Here is a 14,093-nt window from a genome sequence, read left to right on the forward strand (position 1 = left end):
TTCAATTAGGATTTTAGGGTTCATGTTAAAGTATTAAAATCAACTGTGACCATCTATAATTTTTAATACTTTCTGTTGGTTCCATGTTCAGAAGGCAAATAATACTCTTTGTTGCAAACAAAGCCATCTATTGGCCCAAGTGTCTTAACTGGAAAACTTTGCTGTTAATCTCTAAGTGTGAAATTCCACAGTCAAGTATGTTTGTTGAGGGTGGTAAAAATCATTGTCCTCCAAAGTGATTTGACTACATTGGGTGAATACCAGGGAACATTTAGACATAGTCGTGGGGCTTACGAAGGAATAGTTTAAGCATCATAACATTCCACTTCTTTCTCCACTCCACCCCTACACTCCACCCCTCATTTTTACTCATATTACAGAGTGAGAAATTGGAACAATTCGCTCTTACAATTCTAGTTGTTCTCACCCCAAAATGCCTTAATCATTTCAAAGCCATTAATCCAGGGTCTGATATTCTAATTTTGTTTTCACTGTCTGTTTCCTTATACATGTACTATGTTACTGATGTACATTGTGACAATCTAGATCTAAAAGATTTAGTGAACCAGACAAAACTAGACTAACGGGAAAAGACTTGTCTTTGCATAGTTGAAAGGCTCTCTTTGTTGCCTTGGGCAGTATATATCTAAATCTATGCATTCTTGTATTTAGAATTTTGAAATAGAAAAGTTGGTGGATATACAAAATCATACCTTACACTGCAGAATGTCTAAGTGTGATGAGAACCTAGCATACTATTTATTATCAAGAATGGTAGGGAGCCTTGCATTTTGAAAGTGCAAACAGCAGTCATTTATAAATAATAAAAAATATTTTCATTTATTTGTTATAAAAAGTCATATAAATAAGTTCTTTTAAAAATTTTGTATTTTTTATTGAAGTGTAGTTGATTTACAATGTTAGTTTCATGTATACGCCAAAGCGATTCAGGTCTATAAGTTCTATTCTCATTCTCTCTTGCTCATTCTCTTCTTCCCTCCTTCCCTCCATTTTTCTATCTGTAGAGTTTGATAGCCGATGTAACAGAGAGTTTACCATACTTTGAAGAATATTATCTTTAATATATTTCAGTATCTGTAATTATTAGTTTTAGGATACCCTTAAACTACTGAGATGCAAATCAAAATGCAAAGGAATTTAAGTGACTGGAAATGTAATATATAATACCTCAAAAAAATGAGCAAAGAATATAATTGGGTTCAGTTAACAACAAAAATTAATACTGAGCCATAGAAAATGACCAATTTCAGTAATAATTTAAAGTGAAATTTGAAATAGCAACATATTTTAATTTTATTCCCGTTAACATACTAAAATTTCAGAAATTTAAGTAATGGTGAGATTATCTTGAAATTGTTATAGTTTGCTGGTATAAGTATAAATTGTTCAAGTCATTTTGTGAAGTTATTAGGCAATAAATATAAAAAATGTCTTCTCCCTTTTATTCTCTAGTACTCACAGGAATTTATTCTTGTGAAAAATTTCAAAGAAGAGTATATGATGTGCATTACGATTTCATAGGGTATGGAAGGGAAAAATACAAATGGCCAATGAGAGAGAATTGCTAAAGTAAATTATAGTGCGGGAACCCAATGGAATACTATGTTGCCATTTGTAAGGGATATTTGAGGTATGTGGGGACTATTAAGTGTTTCTCAATAACTAAGATTTAGGAAAAATAATTTTTTGCAAGAGGGAGGCAGCAAAATCAAAGCATAATGAATCAGGACAGAAGGGGAATGGCTTTCTAGTCCAAAGTATATAACTGTAACAGAATGAACTTACTGGCACATTTAGTGAAAGAATGTGCCAATTGAGGATAAAGTTGTTCAGCAGTGAAAACAACAAAAAAGGTGAGATCTGGAAGACTAAAACAAGTGTGTGCCCATTCAGCTCTGATTAAGACATTATCATCTTGCTTAGAAGTACATACTAGCTTTATTATGGGGACAGGCATTCAAATCACTTAAGGATTCTATTTTGTTTATAGTCATTCTAATCAGGCCAGCTCCTTATCATTAGGCATCTCATGGAGTTTGCCTAGAGGAAGAGAACGTGATAGTCAGGTCAAAGAAAACACAGGAAGGCAGGCTTGCACCTTGACTTCTTCTCACTGGAAATTAATAGATTACTATTTTAGTTTCATCATATGTCAGTCTCTTCAAGGTTTGTTAGAATGAATGAGACCCCATATTCAGTCAGTTTTGGGACAGGGAACAGACTGGGTGTCCCAGCCTGTAAAATGAGGGGACTGTGAAGAAATCTACCAAGGTAACTGGCACATTGTGGACTTGACTAATCACCTGGCCTTCCACAGGTGACACCCTATTTCATTTTACAAAGTCTCTGAGCATCCACACATTAAGAAAATAATTATGAAACTATGCAGCAAGCAAAAAACATTTTGCTATAATTTTAAGTGAAAAACTTAAAGCATAACATTTTGTCTATTACAAAAGCAACAACTTAAAATATGCACAATAATAAGGGAACAAGGGCAAAGTAACAGTGACTGTGTTAGAGGGGCATGCCAGTAATATATATTTTTTCATACTGCCATTCTATTTGTTTACTTCATAAAAATCAGGAGAAAAATAAAGGAAAGTTCTGCATTATATGGATATAAAATGTTATACTAATAATATTTAGTAACATAAATAATAGCATATTTAGTAATAATTAAATGATAAAATATATGTTAAGCAATACTAATTTTAGAGGCATTTTTATTTTTAATTGACCCGTGAATCTGTTAAGGCCAATACATGGTGACAGAGAAAACTGAAATTCAAAATAAAGGTGCAGTAGCCACATACCTATATACGTCATACTCAAAAGATTATTTTTTGGACATGTGGCTTTCTAATTCTCAGGCAAGTGAAAGCATATTAAGCATTAAAAGTCACCTTCTAAACCATAATAAAGACTTTGAATAATCTCTGGTAAATTGCTTTGTGATGAATATACAGATAGAACATCTGGCTATATATCCTTGTAATTTCCTTTTTAACAAGCAAGTTAATTTGCTGGTTTACTTCAGTCCTGGTTTTCTCTTTCTTTTTCCTAAGTTATTAAAACAACTTAAAAGAATTTCTTTTGCATCTCCTAGTTTCTCATAGTTAAATTAAAATTCATGAGAAATAAATTTTTTATGGACATTCATTATTGAGAAGCTTAACGTAATGATTTCCATCTACATCCTTAGCAGTTAAAGGTTTTTATAGAGTATCATGATCTATGGCTTAAATGTTAAGTGCATTTTATTGTTAAAGGCTACCAGTAATGGACTTGTAGGACAAAATAGAGTCAAATGTGAGCATTACTCAAATACAGGTTTGAGATTTAAATTTTAACCTTAAGTGTTTAGGTAATTTCATCACTTAGTATTCAGTATAAGCAGAAGTGTTATCACTCCAATTCTCTCCTTTCCTCTGTGTATTTTCCCCCTTTTAATCTCTCTGTCTTTTAATCACTGAGTCAGCTTAATGAAAATCTGCACCTCCTTCTAGAATATGAAAATAGCATTCACTTTTCACTCATTCTGAGAGAGAAATACTCTTCTCAAGAGGAACTTTGTTAGTGCCTCCACAGTTCTGCTTTTCAGGGTTTAGCATCAAAGGCTCTTTTTATCTCTAATCCTCCTTGGTTGTCCTACCACTGGCTGGTATGGAAGCTGAAGAAGCCACTGGATGAGTCATTGACTGTTGACCACATTCAGAACAATTTCTCAGGAATGACAATAAACAACAAGGAATCATGGACTATAAAGCTAAAACTACAGTAGGAGAAAAGCAAGGAGAGGGTAGATTTTACTGTAGAAAAGGAACGAGTAGAGCTAATTGTGTCTCTGGGTACGTGTTATCTCCAGTCAGTCTTCAGAAGTCTTTGAATTCAAGTAAGTTGAAACATGTTTGATTAGTCTCTGTTTCTCATTCATAATATATATAAATGTGAATTTAGAGTTAGTTAGTTTAAAATGATCTGCTTTTTTGTTTGTTTCTGGCTGCATTTTATTCTGCAGTGACTCTTAGTTCCAAGATACATTTGTGGGCACAGATGTACACAGCGTATGCAAACATAGATAGAGACAGGCCACATTCAAGAGGCTATAGAAGGACACAATACTCTTAAATACACCAACCATCTCCCACCTCCGTAGTCAAACATAGGTACGTCTTTCCTGGTGTAGAGGGGAAGTGAAAGACACCCATGAAAAATATAAACATATTATAAAATAGAAATAGACATCAAAGGAAGATTCAAGTAAAAAAAAAGTTATGGAGAGAGATTAACATAGATAAAATGCAAACCTTTAGATCCTGGTGGTTCCACCTATCATGTTGATTTATAAAAATGTATCTTGCAGTTAGTTAAGAAAGTAAATTTAAAAGTCCTTTCCACTGAAATAAATACAAATATCTTTTTCATTGTCTCTAAACAATTTTTTAAATGATCCATGTTAAAATACACCACAAGTGGTCTAACATTGAGTAGTCTTGAGGTTACATTTCTCTGTGAACTCCATTTATATTTATGTTAATGCAATCTTGGATTGTATTAACTTAAATCATCCACACTATACTTTAGCTTTTTGTGAGACTGGGGTCCACTAAAATCCTTTAATTCTTTTCATATGATCACTTTCCTATATTTCTGAGATTGAAGTTTTTGAACTTCAGGGCAGAACTTTTCATTAATGATTGCCAGATTTTATATCATTTACTTCACTTCTTTATTCTAGTGAGTTAAGGTAATCATTTTGAATCTTGATTCTGTTATGGGGCATACTATTTACTGTAGAAGTTGGCAAGCTTTTTCTGTTAAAAGCTAGTGATATTTCAAGCTTTGTGTGCTATAGTCTTTGTTGCATATTCTTCTTCTTTCGTTCACAAATAAATAGATAAACAAACAAAAAACCTCTTTTAAAGGCAGTCCTCAGACCAGATTTGGCCCACAGGCTGTAGTTTGCTGACCCCTGATCAACTGTATTGGTTATCTGTTGCTGTATAACAAATTAATTCCCATAATTTAGTGGCTTAAAGTACCAAGCAATATTATATCAGAGCTTCTGCAGGTCAAGAATCCAGAGAATGGCTTATCTGGGTGCCTTTTCCCAGAAGACCCTTACCAAGTTCATGAGAAGGTGTTGTCTGAGGCTGCAGTCTCATCTGAAGCCTCAAGTAAGAGAGGATGTTTCTGAGCTAACTAGTGTGGTTGTTGGCAGAATTCAGTTCCATGTCAGTGAGGCCTCTCATAGGACAGCTGGATTCCATCACAGCGAGTTAGCAAGAGAGATCTAGGAAAAACATGCAAAATGGAGGCCACAGTTTCTTTATAACCTAATTTCAGAAGTGACTCCCATCACTTTTGCTGTATTATATTCATTACAAGTGAGTCATTAGGACCAGTTCACCTGCAAGAGGAGGGGATTATACAAAGGTATGAATATCAGGAGGCAGGAATCACTGGGGCCATCTTAGAAGCTGCCTGCCACATCTATCCACTGAGAATTTTCTGCAACTTAGACAAAGCATGCTTTATTCATTCAAGTTTTTGATAAAAATATTGAGGGAAGGGTGTTCATGACTGAGTCTTGTGGTATGATTTTTCTTCCTCAAATTGACTTCACTCCACTAAAATGCTATGAATATTGCCAGTTGCATACCTGTAAATCCTCAATAGTGGTGTCATCTAACACTTTATCATCATATCCTTGGAGATCTCAGGAGATATTTTAGTCAAATATATTATAAAAATCGCACTAGTTGAAATAAACTGCAAGGACTGTCTTAAACAATGTCATTGCAATACTAGTCATTACTAGTAATAAATACGACCTTGTAATAACTAATCATTACTAATACTAAATAAGTCATTGCAATGCTCAAAGGATATCATAGAGGACCAGTTCTATCTGCCTTGCCTTCATGGCAGGCAGTTTTAGAGATGACTGCATCTTATATGATCCTCGATTTTTTCTTTTTAAACAACTAGTGAAGCTGCCTTTCCTCCACTTCCATTTATGCTCTCATAGAAAGATTTATATTAAAAAAATAGCCAACAGACCAAATCAGGAATAAATTATACATAATAAATATTTTGACAGTAAATCACAATTATAGTTTGATACAGGAATCTTTTAGAGAATACCAGCCATTAACACCTGCCATCTAGACAGCAACCATATGCCAATGTTCCTGCTACTTCAAGGAAGAAGTGTAATACTCTAACCAGAATTGACAATATAAAGTGTCATTGTTTTAAGTGTTGTATCACTCAAACTTCATTCTCACTGACAGCCCAAATAATTTGCAACCTTTTCCCCATCCAGTAATATAATAGTTACTACTTATTGGGTGTATACCGTGAGCTAAATGCAGTGCTAAACAACTTTATATGGATTTTCTCATCAATTGTTCTTGATAAGTCTACGAGATCAGTACTATTATGTGCACTTTACAGAAATATTAAGCATCTTGCCTGTGGCCATTCAGTTAGTAAATGACTAAGCCAATTTTAAAACCCAATAGCCTATATCCAGAGTATTTCTTAAAACACAAGGGTAACGTTTGTTTATTTGAAAACCACTAAAGAAACTTTTCCTAGGGAATGTGGTTGAGTGATTTACTAGTTATTAATGATTTTTTTTTAAGTTGGACACCACTAGATGGCAACGTTTTCAAAAGTTTTTATTGGTTATGGTGGAAAAGTAACTCAACTTTATTATTTAAAAAATTCAGTTTTATTGAAGTATAATTGACATATAATTGTAAGATATCTAAATGTACATCACATCATGATTATTCAGTATACATAATACATTGTGAAAGAATTCCCCTCTTTTAGTTAATTAACCTAGCCATCACCACACATATTTATCTTTAATTTTTTTCTTCTTGTTGAGAATATTTCAGTTTTACTCTCTTAGCAAATTTTAGTTATACAATCCAGTGTTATTAACTATATAGTCACCATGTTTTACATTAGAACTTCAGATCTTACTCATTTTATAGCTGAAATTCTGTGCCCTTTCACCAACCTCTTGCCCTTTACCCGACTCCCCAGTTCCTGGAAACCACTTTTCTACTTTCTGTTTCTATGAATTTGACTTTATTTTTTTTTTTTAAAGATTTCATACGTGGGTGATGCCATGCAGTATTTTTCTGTCTCCGTTTGGCTTATTTCTCTTAGCATAAGGACTTTAACATCCATCCATGTTACCACATGTGGCAGGATTTCCTTCTTTCTCATGGCTAAATAATATTCCATTGTTATATATACATATGTATATGTTTTCTATATACCATATTTTCTTTATCCATTTATTCTTTGATGGACACTTAGGTTGTTTCTGTATTTTGGCTGTTGTAAATGCTGCAATGAATATGGAAGCACAAACATCACATCAATAGTCTGTTTTCATTTCTTTTAGATAAATACCTAGATGTGGGATGTTTGATCATTGTAGTTTTATTTTTAATCCTTTAAGGAGCTTCTATACTGTTTTCCATAGTGGCTGCACCATTTTACATTCCCACCAACAGTGTACAAGTGTTCTCTTTCTCCACATTCTCGCCAATACTTTTTATCTCTTGGTTTTTTTTGTAATAACTACTCTAACAGATGTGAGGTGATATTTCATTGTGGTTTTGATACGTATTTCTCTGATGATTAGTGATGTTGAGCACCTTTTCACATACCTGTTGGCCACTTGTATGTCTTCTTTGGGAAAATGTCTACTCAGTTCCTCTGCTCATTTTTAAATTAAATTGTTTGATTTTATGCTATTAAGTTATATAATTTTATATCTATTTTGGATATTAATCCTTTACCAGATGTATGATTTACAAATATTTTCTCCTATTCCGTAAGTTGTCTTTTTATTTTGTTTGTGGTTTCTTTTGCTATGCAGAAGCTTTTTAGTTTGATGTACCCCACTTGTTTATTTTTGCTATCATTGTCTTTCCTTTTGGTGTCAAATCCAAAAAGTTATTACCAAGACCAATGTCAAGAGGCTTACCACCTATGTTTTTGTCTAGGAGTTTTATGGTTTCAGGTCTTACATTCAAGTCTTTAATTCATTTCAAGTTAATTTTTGTGAATGGTGTAAGATAGGGGTATAGCTTCATTCTTTTGTATGAAGCTGTCCAGTTTTCCCAACATTTATTGAAGAGACTATCTTTTTCCTCTTGTGTGCTCTTGGCTCTCCTTGTTAATTATATTTAATTTTTTTGAATTTATAAGAGTTGACCATATATGCATTGGTTTATTTCTGGGCTCTCTATTCTGTTCCATTGACCTATATGTCTCTTTTTATGCTAATACCATGCTGTTTGGATTACTCTAGCTTTGTAATATAGTTTGAAGTCAGGAAGCGTGGTATCTCCAGCTTTGTTCTTCTTTCTGTATAAATGTTCTTTTCTTTGTATAATGTTATGTCATTTGCAAATAGAGACAATTTTTCTTTTTTCTTTTGGATGCCTTTTCTTTCTTTTCTTCCTACCTTCCTTCCTTCCTTCCCTCCTTCCTTCCTTCCTTCCTTCCTTCCTTCCTTCCTTCCTTCCTTCCTTTCTTTCTTTTTGTGCCTAACTACTGTAGCTAGGTCTCCCAGTACTATGTTGAAGAGGAATGGTGAGAGTGAGCATTCATTCTTGTCTTGTTCTTGATCTTAGAGGAAAAGCTTTCAGCTTTTCACTGTTGAATATGATATTAGCTGTGGCTTGCCATGTATGGTCTTTATTATTTTGAGGTATGTTCCCTTTATACCTTTGCTGAGAGTTTTTATCATGCCTGATTGGTTGTTGAATTTTGTCAATGCTTTTTCAGATCTATTCAGATGATCATATGATTTTTATTCTTCATTTTGTTATTACATTGTTTTGTGTATGTTGAACCATCCTTGCATCCTAGGAAAAAAGTCCTTTTTGATCATGGTGTATGATCCTTTAACTGTTCTGTTGAATTCAATTTGCTAATATTTTGTTGGGGATTTTTGCATCTATATTCATCAGAGATATTGACCTATAATTTTCTTTTCTTGTAGTATCCTTGTGTGATTTTGGTATCAGGGTGATGCTGGACTTATGAAATGAGTTTGGAAGTGTTCCCTCATTTTCTATTGTTTTAAAAGAGTTGAAAAGAATTAATATTAGCTCTTCTTTAAATATCTGGTAGAATTCACCATCTGGTCCTGGACTTTTCTTTGTTAGGATGTTTTTGATTACTGATTCAATCTCCTTGCTAGTAATTTGTTCTGTTCAGATTTTCTGTTTCTTCATAACTCAGTTTTGGTAGGTTGTATATTTCTAGGAACCTATCTTCTTTTATAGGTTGCTTAATTTTTTGGCATCAATTTTTTTATTGATTGGTTTTCTGTGAATGAATGTTGGCATGGCTTATTTGGCCAAATTATAATTGCATTACTTATAGGAAACTTTTCAATAGTGTACTATGACAATGGCAGAGATTTAAGTGGACAAAAGTGTTATGTGGAGTGTTATGTGCTTTTTCTGTCGGTTTACTTTATGTTTTACTTCAGTTTAAGGTTGAAGATGGGGTCTTATGAAACTTAAATTTTCTTCCAGGAGGTTTTCTTCCATGCTACAGCACTGCCGCCAAGAACTGTTTGTTTGTTTGTTTGTTTAATATAAACAATGGCAAAAACTTTAAAAACACTTTTCAGAAAAACATTGTGCTAGAACACCCTTACTGACTTTACAAATAAAATTTATATTGCCTGGAATGCACCTCTTGTTCTTTACCTTATATACTCTTGTACCTGTTTTAAGACCTAACATATATATGTGTCTTCTTCCATTGTGATGCCTCTTCCACTAATGCAGTTAGATACTTCTGACTATACCATCACAACACTATATACAGGATCCACTTGAGCCTCTGATACATTGCATGTGCCCCAGTGATATACTGATGTGTCTATCCTTCTACTCCAATGGCAACATCTCAAAAGCGGTCTTCTTAAAATTCGTATGTGTAACCCTCTCCCCTTCCCATCCCAGTCTCTGTCTACAGTGCTTAGCACTGTGTCTGACAAAGTGGTTTTTCAATATCTGAATTTTAATAAAGACAATATTGCCATATCACAACCTACTTACCTAATCCTTTATCAATGCCATTTGTGTGTTCCCCCCACATTTTTGTTGTTACGTAAAACACTTAAGGAAATATCCTTTTTCTTGTATTGTTTGTGTGTGAGAATTTCTTTAGAAATTCTAGAGGCAGAATTTGTGGATCACAGAGTGTACATAGTATATATAATTTCAATCATAGCTGACATCTCTTACTTATTTTGTCTGCACACCTACTAATTTGCCTTCCTGTGCTTTGAGAACTTCCCATTTGATGAATATGATGGGAAGTAGAGACTACTTTCCACAATAAACACTGAAAATGTCAAATACTTGCTATCTCAGCTTCCCTGGCACCTAGGATGTGGACATGCAATCTTGGCTTTGTACTCCGAATTGGGAGTTAATTCATAAGATGAGAAGACAACTGTGTATGTCATTGCACAAGGTTAAATTTTATAATTATCTAGGCTCCCTAATGATTCCATGAGCTACCCAAAATCCTTTTAATAATTTCCTATTTTGCTTAAATTAGTTGAACTTTGTTATTTTTTGTTTCCAACTAAAAATGCTGACTAGTATAGGTGAGCGCCAGGAGTGGCCTGGGAGTGTTGTTTCTAAATATGCTAAACAGTTAAAAAAAATGACATTCTCAAATTTTTAATTTAGGGCACAGATTGAAAATTAGCTAAAAGAAATATGACCAATATAGATGATAATGGAATCTTAGCATGCTAGACCAATAAGAAGGAAAAATATAATTTAAGATTTAACTGAATTTACCTATGCTGGTAACTTTATCAGAATTTTGACTTTTAATTTCCTAGCTTAAACTTCTGGGAGTGGTTTTAATTGTTTTCTGTTTTGGTTGACTTAAACCTAGATAAGAGCTCATATTAAAAGAAACTGACAAACAATAAAGAACAAATGAAAGAAGAATTAAAGATTTGGTAGGAAGAAATGTTGGATTAATTTGTTAATATGCATCTTGCTCTCCTCACTCCTAACTATATTCCTCAAATGAGTCCAAAAGATAGTCCCTTCACCAAGCCCTTGAGAAATACATTGGAGAGGAGACTTGCCAGCATCTTATGGACTCCCTTCATTTCAGTAAGAATGAAAAGATTCTAGGTTTGGCAGAAGCTATTTAGAAACACTTAACAGAGGCAACTTGGCATGATTACCATAAAGGTAAACAGTAAATCCCTGATCATGAGACCAAGTGACTGCTTGATCAGAGCTTACCTCTATTAACCACATGTTATCAAATAAAAGTAACCCAAATGTTGGTCATGTCCAGCAGTATTCCATCATCAAATGGAAGTAGTATAAAAGGAATCAAGCCTAAGAATATCAGACACAAGTAAATTGCACATGCAGATAACTCACATTCTCAGGAAGCTATCTGCCGCACTGTTATTTCCCTCTCAATCTCATTTAAGTTCTTGTGGGGAGTTTCTTAATACCTAATTATTTGACTCTGGCTTACAGATTAGTTTATGTGATTTTCTGGCACCAAGCAGAAGTAAACTGCTACTGCCTTACAACTCCACTCAAGATTGACCCTAAAGGACCATAAGAAAGAGTTCCTTCTAATGGGTGGTATGTTGATTATTTCAGGTAATTTTCCAGATTTCATGGAAGGTGTGGCCTGGGTCATGAAACTGCACTCATTCATCGTCATTGGCTAATGGAACTGGAAAGATGAAGATAGGAATCTTAGAGACAAGGGAGTTTGAGAAGTAAAATGCATGGTAGACCTCTTCTAATGGACCTAATCCTTCAGGAACAGAGGCTATGCATGGACTTAGCAACATCAATGTTTACTTTTGAAGGCTGGTTTGGTTACCACTGCTGAATGCTTAACTTGCCAGCAGCAGCACTTATCCTCAATCTTCTATGTGATAAATCCATTAGTTTTGTTTATTGCTACATATAATTTATCACAAAACTAGCTGCTTATAACAACACAAATTTATTATTTCACAGTTTCCATGGGTCAGAAGTCTATACACGGCTTAGCTGAGTCCTTTGCTTAGGGTCTCACCAGGCTGCAGTCAAGGTGTTGGCCAGACTACATTCTCATTTGGAGGTTTGACTAGGGAAGAATCCAATTCTAAGCTTATTCAGATTGTTGGCTGTATGACTGAGGGCCTGGATGTTTGTTGGCTGTTGTCTGAAGTCTATTGACATTTCTTTGACATACAGTCTTCATGAACATGGCTGCGCATTTCATTGAATCCACAAGAATAGCTGGCTTTTATGGGCATGTGTTCTGTGCTGTCATACAGGACCCTGAGCTTAGAAGGCCCATACTTGGTAGAATGCTCTTCTGTAGCTGTTTTGAAATCCTTAATAATTTTTGCACTAGGGGTCCCACATTTTGCTTTTGCACTGGGCCCCACAAATTATGTAGCTAGTCCTACCTGCAAGGAGAGTCCATAGCTCCAGTATGTTAAGATAGAGACTTTTAAAACATGATGTAATTATGAGAATGTTATCCCTCATCTTTTGCCATATAATGTAATGTAGTCACAGGAGTGACATCCTATTACCTTTGCCATAGTCTGTTAGCTAGAACCAAGTCACAGGCTCTGCTCACACTCAAGAGGAGGGGATTATACAAAGGCATAAATACAAGGAGGTAGGGATCCTGAGGGCCCCCCACCTAGGGTCTTTCTGCCACAGTACCATAAACTGTGTAGAGTAGGTGGAGAGCAGATAGCTAGGAGGGATGTAGATTGTATTTCTCTTTGCCATGCTTCTGATAGCACCATGACTTCATGGAGTTTCTCACTATCTTTTTTTTACAGTCATTGTATTCCGCACAGCATTGCCTTCAAGGAATTGAATTTATAGTTGACAGTTTATTCCTTAGCATCTGCCTTATCGGTTGTCAGAATGTACTCCTGAAGATTATCTTATAGTGCTAGTTGGGAATGCAGTATCTTGAGAGGTCAGGATGTGGTTTTGTATGGTGTATTATAAGCTTGGAACCAGCAACTAGTATGTGGGACAATATGTCTCAGAGCCAGAATTCATGGATCTGGGAATCAATGATTATAAGTGATGGTTCACAAAATTATACATAATACTCCACTTATAAATTTTTTACATCTTGTCTCTGGAACACTAGTTTCCAATAATTTAGATGTCTTAATATCTAAAATAAATGGTTATAGCAGGGGGAAAAGTAAAGTTTAATTGAACTGGAGGTAGACACAGTTAACTGGCCATTTAAGCAATTCATGCCACTGGACAAACAAAAGAATAAGGAGGTTTGGGTGTTGGCAGAGGTGATTTATTTTATTTGTGAAGGGTAATAGGCTTGTTGCTACACAATGAAGGTAAAGAAGAATATAGATAAAATCCTTCTTTCTTCATGATTTTTATAATTTCTATTTATTTTTCTTTTCTGATTTCATCATCTTAGAGCTCCAGTATGTTTTTTAAAAGCAGGGGCTTTAGTGGGCATCTGTGTATTGTGACTCTAAAGAGAATATTTCTAGTTTTTTTGTCAACAAGTATGATGTTTATAGAAGGTTTTTAAAATGACCTTTAGTTAAGCACATTTTCTTCTATTCTTGGTTTGCTATTTTTTAAAAAATCATGAATGCATATTGACTTTTTCTAATGTAGTTTTTCCTCAATTGAAATAGTCATAAGTTATTCCTTTAGTTTATTAATGTGGTGAATCACATCAATTGGTTTTTTGAGGTTGAGCCATTCTGGAGTTCCTGGAATAAATCCTACTTGGTCATCTCTATCTCTGGTTCTTCAGTGCTGGATTTGATTTGTTTATTTTTTATTTAGGATTTTATATCTATATTTATAAATGACATTCTCATAGAATTTTCCATTCTTGTATTATCCTTGTTCAGCTTTATTTTGAAGATAAATTAGGTAGTATAGTAATCAAGGTTAAGTTTAAGGCAACAAAATCCACACTATGTAAAAAGAGAATTATCCCGTGAGACGTTAAGT

Source organism: Camelus bactrianus, chromosome 2 (genome assembly GCF_048773025.1).
Source record: "Camelus bactrianus isolate YW-2024 breed Bactrian camel chromosome 2, ASM4877302v1, whole genome shotgun sequence".
In the NCBI taxonomy this organism is placed as follows: Eukaryota; Metazoa; Chordata; class Mammalia; order Artiodactyla; family Camelidae; genus Camelus; species Camelus bactrianus.